Below are 15,258 nucleotides of genomic sequence, written 5' to 3' on the forward strand. Positions count from 1 at the left end.
TAAGATGCAGCTCCCTGAAGGCTGGGATGCCGGCTCTGAATAAAACTGTTTTGAAGTGAACGGGAAAACTTCCAACCTCTCTATAGAAATACAAAGTCAACTGTTTGTTTGCTTATTTTTTGCTGCAGAAGTTAGACTCTGAATATCTAATGACACGTCTTCTCATGTGTCCATTTCTGTTCCAGATATTAATTTCTGAAGAGCAGTATGTTTGGGCCAAATTCTGCTTTAGCTACAGGTGTCTGAATTTAATTATACTTAACTGTACGGTTCCTGATCAACTAAGTAGACTTAATAGTTAATTAATTGCCTTCGAAGTTGCTAAACGAATATTTATCTGCCAGTTCACATTTGTTCACACATTTTTTTTTCACTTTCACTTTGTGCATCTGATATTTTCACATCACAGATAAATGCGAGTTAACACATGAAACTCATGTAGTAGGGCGGGAGTTGTGAGGCAGACAAACTTGGCAGGAGAGCGACTGTAATACTCGCAGTTGTAGGTCAGGTGATGAAGAAAAGACTGATTCGAATAATTAATTCAACGACAGCCCTAGAGATGTATTTAATGTTATCTGTCTACACATGAATTCAGAAATAGTCCAAAGAAATGCAGGTCTGAAAAATCACAGTAAATCAGTGATTGCAATGAATCAATAACTTTTCCATTTTCCATAATGGTTCAATGATAAATTAAAAATAAAATAAACGGATAAACAAAAACACTCCCCACATATACTCAGTTATCAGTTTATTAGGAACACTGAGCTGAAACTGTTAAAGAGGCAAAGATTCACCTATTTGTGTTGACAGGTGTTCCTAATATTTAGTCCACGCTCTATAAATCCTTGGGGCAGGAAAAATAACAGCTCCTCAAATCACAACTGACTCCTTAACAAAATCAACACTATAAGCATCAGTGGGGAGATTGAATTATTGAACCATTGTATTAGACTGCATTAGTTTGACATACAGTTGTACCTAATAAACTGACCACTGAGTGTGTATACACCATATAATGGTAAATGCAATTATTAGAATATTATTCATATATAATTAAACCTATGGCACAAGGTAATATCTTGTTTTTTGTAAAGCCAACAGTCTAAATATATTTAAGATATTTTATTTACAATAAAAAGCAGAGAAAGGCAGGAAATCCTCACATGTGAGAAGCTGGAACCGTTGGTGTGTTGATGATTTAATGCATTCATTCAGAAGCCTGCGGACGGTGTCACATAACGCTGCATGAATTGTCTCCTACGGTCTTTGAACTTGAGCTGGCCTGTGTCCTGAAGCTGCACAAACTGAACCCACACAGTGAAACCCCCCCTCCCAGCCACAGCGTCTGGAAACACACAGGGCGATTAGAATACACGCTGCCCAGATCTCAAAGTGCTTACTCAACTCTCTCTCCGCTTGTACTCCACTTTCTGCTCAAGTGATTTTTTCAAGCAACAATCACGCACTTGTGGGGCTATACAGGGGATGAGACACACACACACACACACACACACACACACACACACACACACACACACAGCTGCCCCACACTTGCTGCTTGCTTTAGCAGAGAGCGTCTGGGAGCCTGTCTGAGCTCACCAAGGTAAAGCAGAGGGCTCCAGCAGCGCCTCAATGCAAATCACCTCCACACACCGGCAGCTCTTCTGTTGTTATCTCCTCTGATACGGTGCGTCAGGTTCATTTAGGGATCTCATAGAAGCCCGGCCAGAAAGCATTTACATTCCAGCCTCTGATTCACGACTTAAAACCGACTCCTGCCCCATTTCTTGATCAAATAATTTATTTTTTGAGAAGAAAAAAAAACAAGCCTGCATCCATTCTCTTCCCCGTGCGATTCTCTAAAGCCTTCAGACACATTTCAAGGGGAATCTGTCATCACGGAAACAGCCGGGACAAAATAACAGCGGCGTAGCGAGAGATTGCAATTGCCGGGATTTGATGAGCATATACAAAAGGCTTCCCTCCACTATATTAATAAGAGGAAGGAAGGAAGGGAAAAAACATAAATCACAGCCTCCCGGCCCACTTTTGAAAATCTTCGACTAAATTTCCCTTTGAACCCGTGATACAAAAGGGTCAATTACAGAGAGATAATCCATAACTAATTTACTTGATTGATGGTCTAATTATGCCTGTTTGTGTCATGCTTGATAATTCACTCTTTGATAAGCATAAGAAGCCTCTTGAAACTCAGTGCAGTGGCAATAATGAGACACATAAACACGGGTATTGCTCACAGCTTTCCTCCGACCCACAGTGCAGTGTTAAACAGGAGCTGGTGTAGATCTCCATGATGACGAGGGGGGATGACGTGGACTTAAATTCAGCTTTAACAGAAGCTGAATTTAACTTGGAATCGCATTATTAAAAAAGAAAACATTTTGGATCATGAGGAAGTGGTGACATGGTGTTTTCGATGAACTTCTTCTTTTTCTTCATTACAGTAATTGCTCTTCACACGATCCAATCAGTTCAGAAATGAACATAGATGCCAGAGATGTAGAGACATTGAAACTCTACCACCACAAGTTGTGTAATTGCAGTGCGACTCACACACAACTATACACCACTATGAATGCTCGCGGCTACAGGCAAACCTTTGGGCTTTACTGTGTCTTTGGTCTGTTAAAACAGCCTTAAATGTGTTACTGTCCTATGCAGGCAGAATATGGCATAACAACTTCAGATAACGCTATTGGTTTTCGAATGTCTCGACAAACATAAGGCTCTCACCAGAAAGGTGTCAGGTGTCAGTCTCAGCTGTCAATACCGAGGGTTCACCCTATTTTTAAAGCATCAAATAACTTATACAACAAACTAACCAAAAAAAACAAACATCAGTGTGATGAGAATGAGCTAAAGTGTTTTGACTTTCGATTTTGGTTCATATCCCATCCGCTAACATGGAGAGTTTATGGCGTATACTTAAAACAGTCATCAGGGGGCGATCAAGACGATTTAGCTTCTCCTTTGGGGAGCCATCTTCCATCTGTATATTAAGTCTATGGTGTGGATGTGATCTTAAGTACTTTGATTATTCCAGCACATATAGAGACAGCAGCTAAGAGGTGATGAGTACCAATGTTCAGGTTTCATAATGATCCCCACAAGGAGCCTTTATATCAGTCTCGAATACAATTAAGGAAAAACGCAACTTGATTATCGTCGTCTTCAGGGATGACTGAACCTCTCCGGGCTCCTCGTGAAATATTATCACTCTTATTATGAGTATCGTTATTTTTCAAACCTGCCTCATCTAGGCCCAGACATATATTTTTGATAGAGGCTCAGAGAAAAACCCCGAGCAACAGGCACCCCACTATAATCTCTTGTGAATGCAGGCCAATTACGTAACTGCTCAGCGAAGACGGGCGCATAAGGCTGCTACTGTGCAGCTTTTCAGACGGAGCGAGTCGGGAGCAAGAAGCACTTCAGCAGCCGCTTTAAGGAATCATGTCGAAAGTGTGGGGAGTTAAGTATCACAATTTCTTTGCTCCAATAAATAAGAAATAGCGTGTTTTTTTCCCAGGGTTTCACAATCAACTGTGAGATGATTCTCCCCCCGAACAAACAAATCAGAAAACCCAGATTTCCTTCAAGCATCATGTGGGAGGTCAGCGTTCGGGAGAGTGAGTCGTTCTGGAAGAAACTCCACATCTGCCGTTTCAACATTACCATTTTAAGAAAACGCCCTTATTGTTCTTAATGTTCTTTGAATCACTTCCACGGTGACAGATGTATGAAACAAATGTGCCCGTCACGGAGAAAGTGCATTACAGTAAATGTATTTTTTTTCCAAACGTGCAGCTGGGCTTCCCGGTAAATCAATTTTAGCCTTAAAGTTTCTCATGGAGGAGAGGTGGAGGGGAGAAGGTGTGATGCGATCACATCGTCAAATATCAAATCATCATCAAATAAATCCTTCCTGCCAGTATCCTCAAGGAAATACTAAAGGTAAAAAAACGTGCTGGATTTGATTATAATGTAACATGAAGGAGCATGTGAGCACCAACGAAGAAGACTGCTCCTCTTCCAGGTGTCATCGGTGTACAAGGAGAGGATTGGTTCGTCTGATGTAAGACTCGAGGAATCATTCCTCATGGTCTCTATATTCTCATATCTTTGATTTCTATTCCCTATTTTTATTCTATCTATACTTTTATTTACACATTCTCATCTCGTACTCATTTATGACAATCTGCTGCTGTAGGGAAAATAATTTCCTCGGCGTGGGATCGAGAAAGTTTGATCTTATCTTACAATGTGATGGGATACTTTTCAATATAAGTTATAACATAAATAATCAACAGCTTGTGTGTTAAAGGACAAGAGAAAGACTTTTAAATAGAACTAGAGGTCATTGATTTATGAGCTGTATTTTCCCAACATCCTGTGCTTCAACAAATGAGACCCAATATACTTCATAATCATTATTATTATCGCTATCATCTCCAGCAACAGAAAAAAATATTGTTATATTTTTTTCTGTCAATGACGACAAAAGGTATTTAGGCTCATTGAATAAAAATGTGTAATATTTAATAGTCCATATTAAATGCTCCTGTTTTACTGTTACATTTTCTTTAGATTTGAATGAATGAATCCTCATGTGAGGATTAAAAGGGCCCATATTGTGTAAAATACATGTGCTGGGCTTTTACTGCGGTTATAACTTGACCCTAACCCTTACCTAGAGTAACACATATACAGTAAAACAAATAGTTTTGATAGGAAATGAAAAGGGTTGACTGCTCGACTCTACATTCAGAGAAGCAGGTTGTGATTAATCGAGTGCAGGATCATTATGCACACACCCACTGCTGCTGCACTTTATTCAACCTGGTGTATAGATTTAAAGACCATACTGTACTTAAAATAAATTAATTCACATGAGTTACATTGACATTAGCACAACGAATGAAATCAGTGGCTTTTATACTTAAAGGTTTCATGTCAGTGATGCTTCCAGACACAACGCCGTTTTTCAGAGGTGTGGAAAATAACCATTGCAAGCAGCTATTAAATAATCATTCAATCTAATTACTTTTGCTGTTGAAGTCTCCCGCTCCCTTCACTTTCATTAATGTCATACATTTAAAGTATGGAAGGGGGGGGGAGAAAAGCTGCTTTATTTTGAAACACCTTTGAGGATCTGCTGCAACTCTGCGCTTCTTCATATCAAACATCTTGATCTACTTTACACTGTACATTCAAACCTTCCAACCATTAGAGGTTCACTCAAAATAACATTTCATTTCAATGCAAATTAGCCGTCTAAAGGGTTTTTTAACAGCACATCTTCAATTACAGAAATACTCTGAGCTCTGTGCACAAATACTTGAAATCTCAACATTCAATGTATACACACTGCATCCATTTATTCAGGGATCGGGCAGGTATTATATAATGGTGAGAGAAATTACATAAAGAATAACAGGACAGTGAATAATTCATGTTTTCAAGCAGACACGTGCCTCTGGCGTCTCTCTGTTCTTTAGAGAGATGCGTTGTTTTGTTGAAGTATTAAGCCAATTATTGCCCACGATTCTAAGAGCCGGGCTCTTTGACTTCCTGACAGCGTATCACAAGGGCTGTTTCCATGGTTTCTGTTAATTCATAGTTATAATGCATCAACTTATTTCCCTCTTAAAGCAAAAGAGTTTGAAGGCTATTTATAATTTGCAAAGGACAAAATATGAAAACCTAAGAGCGCACAACCGGCTACTTGAGACTATGAGTCAGAACGAGTTGCTTTTCATGCAGTAGATGTAATGTCCTCTCGGTGAATGTCACATCATCATCAGGTACAGTACATCACACAGCAGGGGGTCTCTGTCAGCGTGGGGGGTCAAAGTCACCACGCTGCGATGTTGCATTCAGGCTCACTCTCCGCTCTGGGAAATTTCATAATCATTCCCCGGGACTTTAATACAATTAATGAGAACACTACTTTCACTTTATAGAGATGCAGTTTAGACACTCTGCGAAAGAGGATATTTTTCTAGACGATATTAAAAGTTTAACGAGAGTCAGAGATTGAACCATCTGCAAAGTTTTTATTTGTTCAGTGTATACGACGATAAAGACGCTTTAATGTTTCCCAACATTTCAAATTGAATGTTTAATGATTCCAGTGACATGGATAAGGAAAAATATGCATAGTAATGAGACTGTATTCTGTGTATTTAAATATTTAGTAGTGGCAAATTTTATTTGTAAAAATATGCATCTTAAAAATATGTCGTGTTTTAATTGTGCATAAAGAGTGAAACATGTTCCAGTCATTTGACCATAATCACTGTTTAATTCAAACAAAGCAACTGAGCTAATCTCATTTAAATAGTGCGTATATCATAACTACTTTTATATTGTATTTACTGATGGTTATTATTTTTACTCTCCCCTGTTGTAACATGGAACATTTCCTTATTATGGGACTAATAGTTAATTATTAAATGATCTCATCTAATATTTAATAAAGTAAAGTCGCCTGTAAAAATGTTCTTGTGATCGTTTTTGATATTTGTCACCATTGGCTTAGTAGCTCACTCTTCCAATGACAATAACCCAAAATCTTAAGAAAGAAAAAGAAGGTGCAATGCATCCCATGACCCTCAGTGAAGCACAAGCTCCTGATCCGATGTGCACCAACCTTCACACCATCCTCCGTGTTGCCTCTGGTCTCGCAGCGAGGAAATGACAGTGGGTTTTTAGATTCAGCGTTAAAATCCCCACTGGATCCTGTCAATCTGGGATAAATTTAACACAGCCTTTGTGAAGCTAAGAATACCTTGGAAACCCATATTTCCTATTACTGCTCCTGCGTTGCCACTGGCAAAAGGGTAAGTAATTCAGGATCAGCCCTGTGCAGCGTTCAGGAGGAATTCTAAAAATACCCTGATTGTGTTTCACTGATTGTGTTTCGAAACTACGGAAAAGTGGAGCAGAGAGAACGGTATCAAGTCAGACGACATTACAAGAATCATCCGTTAAACTTGCACTGTGCACATTATTACTTTTTTCATCTGATGAAGCCCAGTGCACAAACTTTCCACTTCCATTGGAAACATTGAACAGACGTGTAATGCAAACAGACATGAAACCGCCTACAGAGCTGTAATCCTGATCATTACCGTCATCAGAGAAAGACATTTAACACTTAGATAAACTAGAATCACATTTAATCCAATTGTCCTCTTATAGTGGAAGTGTAAAAGAAAAGGAGGAAGTGGTCAAATAAACGCAATTATTAATTTGTCATGAACAGAGCCCAAAACTGTTGAAAATCAAGATCCGAAATAAACAAAAATGTTGAAAAATTCTTTATGTTGCAAGATGTAAAGTGATAATAACTTCCTGGATCCTCCATTAAACAGTTTTTGTGTAATGCTGCTAAGTAACAGACAAACAAACAAACAAGCACACAAACAAATGCAAATTAAAGCATAACCTCCATGGCTGAGGTAAACAAACAACCCAACTACAAGGGGGCTTCAAGACCTCATACCTGCGTAAATGCCGTATCCCAATATGATATATTAAAAGTAAATTCCTGGTTTATCTAGATCTGATCCGTGGGTCATATATTCTAAATAAAATCAGTAGAGACTAACAAACAAACAGACAAACCCTGATTTAAGCATCATCTCCCTGGTGGAACTAACTCAATGTTTGGAGGGTTTGTTGAACGGGAACAATGATGAAGAAACACAGCTAACCACATTAGCCGTCTCCGCTCTCAGCACCTTGATACCCGGCAACAAAGAAACCTCATTCACTCCAGATATTATCATCTGATCTGTGTCTGAGCATCTTTGTAGGGGAACAAAATGCATGTTTATGCAAATGCACACAACATACTGTTATCGGGGCGACTTTTAGGAAATGAACAGCGTACTATCTCCTGCAAACCCTGCAAAATAATACAGATAACCTTTAATACAGAAATGGAAAAATATGCACAGCCCATGGTGGAGAAATATTGCTCCACTTGACCTGGGACCTTCTTTTTTTTACTATCATCTGGCTCCACCTACGTTATTTGCACATCCAAAATGTGGGTAAAAATCCAGATAAGCAGAAGCACTGAGGCAAAGAGCCGTGAGAAGATGTCGTCGCCCAGAAGTCACATCCACACACGGTTGAGCTGTAGCAGGTTGTAGCTGGTGTTGTTGCATCATGTCCACCTGAGCACAAGGGAACTAATAATGTGAGCTGGACTACAGTTGCTGTGATGTTTATCCAGGTTGCTCACACGTGGACACACAAACACAAACACACAAACACAAGTAAAAAACAAACAGCCGCTGCAGCCATCGTCCGCACGTGCAAAACACACAAACACACACACGCTGTGTCCTCTGTCCAGCTCAAGTTCATTCACACAGATGAATTCCACATGCGGTTATTAATTGGTGTCTTGTTGGTTTGTTTGTTTGTTTGTTTGCAAAGCCAAAAATACAATTTCCAGTTTGGGGGCGAGGGAAGAACCCAATTTCTTGCTCAATGTTTTACGCCAAAAATAAATAATTTAGGACATAAGACCGCTTGCTTTTTTTCCTTTTATATATTTTTACAATACAAACTAAACAATCTAGTGCAGGGTTTTTTGGCCTTGGGACAGGTTTTTGTGGTGCGGGACTCCAACGTGCTGACGAGGTTTGGTTGTTGCATCATGTTCCTGCCGCTGGTGGAGGTCGCCCACTGGGATGATTTCTACAGAACATTCTCTCCTGTCTGGGACTAAAACTACTTCCTGTTATTCCACCTGCTTCTTACCCTCCGTTGCTCCTTGTTAAGCCTTAAAAGACTAATTGTGATTTGTGATCATGAGCTATATAATTACATTTGTTTGATTGACTGATTAATTGATTGAGCTCTACTGAGTTTGAAGTTTAAAGGGACTCTTACCTTTGTTGCATTTTTACACTTTTTTTGGATAAGGTTAAATTGGTATTAATAAGGTAATGACACTCTAAAATGCAAGACAGACCCACCAGGAGTAAAAACAAACAATTATTTCACTCTCATAATATTTAGTGAAAACTTCAACCAATAAAATTCTTCGGACCGAAGGACCTTATTGGCCGACAGACCTGTCTGTTTGCTGCATGGACATGCAGGTTTTCCGTCTGCTTCTTGTGGCGCATTCGGGCCCGCGTCATCAAGGCATGTGAATGTAAATGTATATAACTTACCGAATCCATTGCTTTGGTAAACAAAAACTCACGTGCTTGCGCGGAGGCAGTAGATTGTAAGTCTGCTTGTAAATAAAGTTTCTTCAAAAAAACACCGCGGATGGGAACGAGGGGGTGGGACATTGGAGGAAGGCGGGATGATTTGAATGTGCTGTAATTCTCAAATGCAACAAAGGTAAGAGTCCCTTTAAGTGCATTCTTTTTCTTTTAAAACTCACTTGCACGAGAGACAATACACAGGAATATAAGACTTAAAATGGGAATAAGGACGAAAAACTATGATTTTATGGTGCTAATGATAATATAGTAAAAAAACGGACTTCTTTTAATATGACTCGTACTTAAACAGCGACTGGTTTGTATCAGACAAGCTACCACACACAGAGACTGAAAGGATAAAAACAGGAAATCGTCCTACGCTGTGAAGAAAGAAGAGGACGTACATATTTAATCGTCTTTAAGCTCTGAAAATCCTTAATGGTTTTACATTGATCAATTTGTTATTTCAAAGAAACCACATGATTGTCCTCAAAAAGTGTGACTCCAGTGTGTCTGTAGTGTGTATCCAGTGTGACTCCAGTCATACTCCAGTGTGACTCCAGTCTGTCTCCAGTGTGACTCCAGTGCTCCCAGCAGCGCTGTCGCATTTTGAGCGGGAGGCAAATATTCCCCCTTCGTTAACCGATTTCTTTTAACAATTGCCGGGACTTGTGACGGTCCCTCCATCGTTCCGACAGAGCAGAAGACCGAGGGCGATCAAACCCGATGTGGAATGATTCACACTGAACACGTCAGTAACCACACGTGCACCTGCCTCTGCCCCGGTCCCCCAGCTGCTAATTCCAGTCTCCAGCCTTCAGGACTAAAAATTAAAAAGGCCACACGAGAAGTCAAACTGTCTGAAGGCAAAAGGAGCAAAAAACACCTAATGAAAATCACCTGAGCAGCGAACTCCCTCTGATGTGTCTGATTGGCCTCGAGCGAGCGCACAGTGCGAGTCCGTGCAGACCAGGAGGAAGGTTAGAGTCCCGGGTCACGTTACAGCTAAATCCAATTCATAGCAAATGGTTTGTTGTTGTATTAAATCAGCATTGCATGTTTCTGTAAAAGTGCTTTACTCAGCAGATCGTGGATTGATTGATGATTTCAAATATTGCTTAGATTTACAATATGCCAGCTCTCTCACACACACACACACACACACACACACACACACACTACCATTATTGGTCACATATTTCCACATATTTTCTTTTAAACATTGACAGTTTCTCACTCTTGTCGAGGGGAACAGGCAGAAGATGCTGCACCTTGTTAAACTCCATGAGGCAAAATGTGACTGTACAAATAGAATTGAATTGATTTGTGGTCAAGTTGTTTCGAACACTTTAACAGTTTGGGGATAAATCCCACCTTCATCATCAAAACACTAAAGTCAAAATAACACAAACAGACAGTAAAAACAGATAATGACTGAATTGTCACTAGACGAAAAGCAGTATTATTGTCACAGTGAACCTCTACGGACAGGCCTAATCCCCTGCTGTAACCAACTGTTTCCATGATGTTACCTCGGCGTTCGCCAGTGAAGACAAGGTGGGTCTATCGGCGTTTGCGGACCTTAAGGGGGATTTGGAGAACAAAGGAGAGAGCCGCGGGGGGGCTCGCTGAGCCTCGCGGACCGATCGCGACGTGTGATCTAATTAGCATATGAATCGGAGTCCAGCCGCTGGCTAGAACCTCTCTCTACTCACCATTGGAGGAAACCACAGACCCTTGAAACTAATGTCACTCGTGATTGGCTGGTAGAAGTGTTGCTATTGGTCACCTTATGGGTCATTGTAGTGCACACGTGGGGTCACAGCATTCCGCACGTGGGGTAAGCCCCTCCCACACAATATTTATAATAAAAATGTATATATTAATATTTATTATTATTTATAAGTAAGCCTTTACCAAAAGCACTGCAGTTAATTAAAACTAAACATTCATGTGATGCTTGATGCTATAGGTGAACATATTGTACAGGGAACAAATGTGAACAAGGTATATGTGGAGTGAAAGCTTTATTTACATACAGCAAAAATATTGTACAAAATCTCAGGTGAGGCTTGAAATGTTTCTCTGCAGCCTCTGGGTCATGACTTCTTTGTGGGACTCTTCTCCAGTGTGTAGACGTCTGTGGTGTGTAGCTGTGAGATCCAGTGTAGCTTCCAGTCTTATATGAAGTGTGGGACACAGGTCGGTGCACTCCTGGCTGTGGAAGGATGGATCCATGTCATCTGTCCCGCTTCAATCAGCTGTAAACACATTCAGTAAAATTAGCACAGTTCAATGACAACATACACCTTTACATGTAACTGGAAAATTATTTAATGAATATAACCTTACCCTCTTTCTTCTCCGACAACTCCTCAATGCTGATGTAAGGTCTGGTCGGATCATACCGGCTCATAGTGTGTCTTTGTACGTCATGGACAGGCAGCTGGAAAACAACACATGTAACATGACTTTATTATTAATAAACGGAAATAGCCGCGCTGCATCACCGTTGGAAGATCCACAGCAAAAAAACACCAAAACAATTCATAAACAGTTACTTACATTCAATGGCTTAATTTTCTGCACTTTAAATCCGGACTTTCAGCGTCTCAGCCTAACGCCTCTTTGTTTGTGTGTGTGTGTGGGGGGGGGGGCTGAGGCTGTGAAAACATACAGAAAAAAGTCACGTTGATGAAAAAACTTAACGAGAACAAACTGTTACATCTAAGTAATTCATACATATTTACACATGCACTAGATCTGCTCCAGCACTCGATGCTGTATTCGTATTTTAGCAACTTTCTCGCTATCCCAAAGAGTGGCGGACATGCTTTCAGATGTACCAGTTAGCTTAGTGGTTAGCATGGCGTCTCTAGCTCACCGTAACTCAGGGACTGTGCATCCGTCTTCTCCGCCTCGACTCGTCCACACCGGGCCCGCGGCTCTGCCTCCACACGCACTCATCTTCTCCTCCAGGGAACAGCGTCGTGTCGACTTCAGCAAGTTATTTACCCCGAAGACAGAGTCACTCGTACGGGACAAGCTAAACACGACCCGCTTCCTGTCTGCGGGACACTCGACGCTGCTGCACGGCGTTTACGAGGCTCTGATTGGACGAGTCCATCAGCTGATGACGCGAGCGGGTGACGTGAGCAGCGGTTACTTCATGGGATAAGTATTTGACTGAGGCCAGGTTTATTTTTTGTGGTGTTTAGTAAATTTACACACATGATTCACTCATGCTGTTCTGTGTTCGTAACCTTATAGTTGAATGCACTTATTGTAAGTCGCTTTGGATAAAAGTGTTGACTGTTTTAATGGAATACTGAGAAAGTTTAATAACAACAATTAGACAATTGAAGTTCAAATTATGAAGGAATTTAAGCTCTATATTGTGTCTCCTTTATATTTAAAATAATAATGTGGGATTTAAACATGGGGGATTAAATATTACACTGAAAAAATAAATCATTAAATCAATGAATGTTTCATAGCAATTTTGAAAGTAGTGGTGAAAAGGTTCCATTTATAATTCATGGAACAGCTTAGTTTGCCATTGACATGTGAATTTGATGCCAGTATTTTGGGAGGACAGATATTTTTATGGAAAGCCAGTAGAAGTTTGGAGCTTACAGGACACATATGATCATACCCAGCATCATTTATTTGCTGGTAGAGGTGTGGTTTACACTTCCTCTGTGCATTTAACCAGCACAATTGAAAAAGTGACTGTAATCATGCCACTCTATACAGTTGTTGAGATTTAGGATTGTTTTGGATGACAATAAAAATTTGAAATAAAGTGCATTGTTTCATTTCTTTTGACTGCATTGACCTTTGTTCGTGGTATACAATATAATTCATTATAGCACACTTACTTACTTAAGAACAATTTAAAATTTCAGGTTTAATATTTATTTTAAGCCTGGTTTACTCAGCCAGATAGTTTGTTGGTGCCTCTAACACATTGGTGTTATCTGCTCTCAGGGAAACTGATTTGCATTTGTGAAGCTCAGAGCATTGTCATTTGCATGTGAAAGCGTCCTCTAGGAGTTGGAGCAGGGGGGGTCAAATCTCAACAGCTCACAGGCTTGACAACTGCAGGAACCCTGAGCGTTTCCTTTGCTGCCTGCAGATACGTGTGAAAGTCGTTAACCGAAGGATGTGCCAACACTTCTCTGCGACACAGATTGACACAAACGCTTCTTTTCATGCAGTGTGTGCAGCAACGACTCTCAAACTGACAGAACAGTGTTAAAACTGCAATTGGCTCTGATTTTTGAAAACTTTCCTCTTTTGCTCAGCAGAAATTCAACATTATCTGTTGCGCACTGACCCTGAATCTGCTCCCGAAAGCTGCACTTCATCACGGACCGGCAATTTTTTACACAGCCGTGAATTCGGTTTGCATACAGTATCTGACCGGATCATTTTTTTCCAGTGGGAGACCTGCACCGAAAAAAACAACATTATACTCTTTCGAGACATCTGCCGTTTGGCCAGTGTAAGTGAACTCAAGCCTCCACAAAACACAGTCCTTGTGAACCTGTGGAAATAACATCCAAGTCTATTTTTTCCCCCTCTGCACAAAAGCCTCCTACAAGTATGCGTCCATTTGAAAAAGTGACTGCCGGCAGCTTTTCACCGAGAGTCCATACGGTCCCTGTATTTACGGGGTGATGAGGCCTGCTCCTGGGGTTCAGAGTGGTCATTATCTGGGGGATGCTGCAGCTCCAGTAGTTAAGGTCGCCTGGTGCACCGGATGTCCTCGCACTCCTCCAGTACCGGAGGACACTAAATGTGTAATCATCTCGGAGCCCACAAAAGGCCGGGTCTGTCCAGACCGGCCATTACAGCAGCTTATTGCAGGGTCCGGCCTGGCTTTATATCCTGCTATTTTAGCAGCGCAATCCAAAACAGTGCATCCTTCCTGTGGCTGTTTTCTCACAGAGAGCAGATACCGGTGACTCCGGTGAAGGTGGGAGTCTTACTGGGCTCAGGATTGATTCTGAGAGCAAAACTATTGTGTCTGCTCCTCTTACTGGTCACACTGTTTCTACGGTTTCCCATTCCTGGTCGTGATTACTTTTATTTCACAGATTTTAGAAGCAATTGCATTTGTTTGTCTGTTAGTTACAAGGATTACTCAATAACATACTGGACGAATTACCACAAAATTTGGTGGAAAGATGTAGTTTTTTTCCCCAGTTTCATTTGCATTGCAAGATTACAATTATTTGCCATTTTAACCATGTCACATAAACAGTCATCATTAACTCTATGTGCCCAATATTTTCAATGAATTGTTATCAATGTATATTCCAAGAAAAGGGTTAGTTTGCACAGGAGCTTAAACGATAGGTCTATAAATCAATCAGTCAACTAATAGATGTTCAGGAACAAAACCTCACCTGAGTTTCTGGGGAGTTTGGCCTTGTTTCTTCGTCAACTCCTAAACTTAACAATTAATTGACTCATTAGAAAAATGCAGATCAAACAATCTCTGATATGTCGTCTCAAAAAGCTCAAAAGAAAAACCACTGACATGTCTGTGATGTCTCCTTCACTGCTGCCTACACCTCTGTCAAATGCTCAGATCAGGAGTGACACGTTGAACGAGTGGATCGCCTGAAAGGTCAAATCATTTTTTTATATGACAGAAAAACGAATTGACTGCATTGCAGAGACATGGCGACATGTACAGTGAGATTCTTATCATCCAGCAGCCCCTGGGTTAACAAGCCCGACCCGTGTGTTTCCTTTAATCCACGTATCGACCGACTTCACTTTGATTGTATAACTGCAGGAAAAAGTAACAGCGAAACATCTGCAGCGCTTTGATTTAGATGCTCAGACACAAGGTCAGTGAATTAAAGAGCTGAGCTGCGTCACGATCCAGGGGCTGCATCCTTCGGAGGCTGCGTTTTGAAGACCGACTGCGTCACAGTCCTTCAAACGCAGCGTCCTTCCATCCCTGAGAAACAAAGGGCGG

General features: G+C 40.7%; 1 protein-coding gene and 1 long non-coding RNA gene across 2 annotated transcripts in view; both read right to left on the minus strand.

Annotated features, from left to right (window-relative positions):
* cadm2b (cell adhesion molecule 2b) overlaps window positions 1-15,258 on the minus strand; it is a 142,433-nt gene that overhangs the window by 113,496 nt on the left and 13,679 nt on the right. The gene's annotated exons all lie outside the window — the stretch shown is intronic.
* LOC133003480 (uncharacterized) lies at window positions 11,274-11,940 on the minus strand. The gene is made up of 3 exons (XR_009678287.1): window positions 11,829-11,940; window positions 11,616-11,709; window positions 11,274-11,524 (listed from the first exon to the last, which is right to left on the minus strand). It is a non-coding gene; the product is annotated as an uncharacterized LOC133003480 (long non-coding RNA).

This window comes from Limanda limanda, chromosome 6, assembly GCF_963576545.1.
Source record: "Limanda limanda chromosome 6, fLimLim1.1, whole genome shotgun sequence".
Classification (NCBI taxonomy): domain Eukaryota; kingdom Metazoa; phylum Chordata; class Actinopteri; order Pleuronectiformes; family Pleuronectidae; genus Limanda; species Limanda limanda.